The sequence below is a fragment of the Halyomorpha halys genome, unplaced genomic scaffold (assembly GCF_000696795.3).
Source record: "Halyomorpha halys isolate HHAL.00 unplaced genomic scaffold, Hhal_1.1 Scaffold1970.1, whole genome shotgun sequence".
NCBI lineage: Eukaryota > Metazoa > Arthropoda > Insecta > Hemiptera > Pentatomidae > Halyomorpha > Halyomorpha halys.
Window position 1 is genome coordinate 45,721 of NW_027111504.1, and position 2,335 is coordinate 48,055.

Sequence of the window (2,335 nt, forward strand, 5' to 3'; positions counted from 1 at the left end):
TCAGGTGGGTTGAGTAAAAAGGGAAAAAAAGGAAATTTATGAAAAATGCATCCCTTTTCTTAAAGCAAAATTCTGCGATCTCTTCAGGGAGAACGGCGCCATTATATGAGCTATTGTTTCGGCTCCCTGCCTCCGGTAGTGATCTTAACGCTGAATCCTCCCTGTTATTACTTTTGCGGTTGTTGGTATCCAGTATTTCCCTCATAGAAACGCCAAGGGCATGGCCCCCATGAAAATGTTTGGGGTGAATGGAGTTAATAATCAGGCTCGAGAGTGGTGTTCTCTCTGGAAGGAGAATACAGTGCTGGGCTGCGCTAGACACGGGGAACTACTGCAGACGTCCTCCCACCCTGATGATTCCCCGTTCGTCAAGGAAAAGTGATAATTGAGCAAACCCTTTAGGGACGATGACGGTATTCTTGTAGAGCTCTGGAGGAAGTGTGCTGAACGAAACAAAGCCATCTGAGTTCAGATTCCCGGTCTCTGCTGCGGAAAATTGTTCCAGAGCTTGACTGGGAGACGATGAGGATATTCTATTTGCCATTTGCTGGAAGAGCTTCAATATTCTAGCCATGGTCTTTAACCAAGAATGTAAAAGGAGGAGTTCGCTGCCTAGAGTCTAATGGATACTATGTTTTATTTTCTTGTGCTGAATCTACCAGATCTGCAGCAATAAAAACTAATACTGATTATGAATTAATGACTATCCAATGTAAGGAATGCCCAGAAATAATTTAATAAATTTAAAGTTCGAGAAAGTAGCAGAGAAAAACCCACTTTTTTTGAATATCATGAAAGTATTGTTTGCTGTTGAAATGTTCCCAACACTTTGTTTATGGCTCGAACAACAAAGGACCGTGTAAGGCTCGAACAACACTGCAAACAATTATCTTGTGTAACTGCGAGGAGTTTGGGGTTGTTGAGAACTTCTCATATCTGGGCACAATGGTTATCAACAATGCTGCCGTAGACAAGGGAGTGCACAGCAGAATAGCAGAAGCTACCAAAAATATCAGAGTTCCAACTGTATAGTTAGGAAGGGACAGGTCAACCAAGATTTTCCTACACCTTATTAATTTTTCCTTGCATGTCATAAAATTCTGCTGCTCTGTGGCTAATAAGAGAGTTATAAGCTTCACCGCTATTGTATCTAATAGATTTAACTAATAATGGCCTTTTATACTGGTGAGAAGCCTCATCAGTGTACTCAATGTGAACATAAAGCAGATATGCGTTATTATTTAAAACACATATTAGAGTCATCATACTGGTAAGAAAGCTCATCAATGTCCATAGTGTAAATATATAATGGCTTAACTTTGTAATTTAAAAATACATATTAGGGCTCGTGAGACTGGTGAGAAGCCAAATATAAATATAATAGAATATAAATTTTTATATTGTCAATATAAAACAGCTATGCCTGGTAATTAATGAAGACATATACTCAGCTGTCATTCAGGTGAAACCCAAATCAATGTCCTCATTGAGAATATATAACTATTTAGATTAGTTAAACCATTATCATAAAAGTAACATGATGAGAAATCAAAGAAATGAAATCCTTGAAATAAAAGTAATTATTAATATAGCCCAGTTTGAAGTCTGAACAACAAAAGTATCAATTATTCTATATAATTAATATCATTTTTTAATCTTGTTTTTCTAACCGCATCCCAGGGTCATTTTAATTTAACATAAGGTCAACCGTCTATATGTAGTATTATTATATTTATTGTTCCACAGATCTTGAGTGCTTACAAAATGAGATATATCGGATTAACATTCCATTTATGCATCATCATGCTCAGGAGAAGGCATGTCAATGTCAACATTGTGACTCCAAGGGAAACATACCATTTCGTTTTGAAAAACATGTAATGCCTTGTAATTCAGTCGAAAAGGATCATCAGTGCCCTCATTGTGAACATAGAACAGTTGAACTTTGTAATTTAAAACAACACATAGTGGCCGTTAGTACTAATAAGAAGCCTAATCAATTTTATAATTGTGGACATAAATCAGTTAAACATGCAACTTTAAAAAAACACATAATGGCCAGACATACTGAAGAGAAGCCTCATCAATGTCCTCATTGTAAATATAAAGCTATTCACCTTAGCCATTTAAAACAACATATAAAGACCCGACATACTGATGGGAAGCCTCATCAATGTCCTCATTGTGAGTATAAATCAGTTAATCTTAGCCATTTAAAACAACATATAATGGCCCGACATACTAATGAGAAGCCTCATCAATGTCCTCATTGTGAATATAAATCAGTTCGTCTTAGCCATTTAAAAAGACACATAATGGCCAGACATACTGGTGA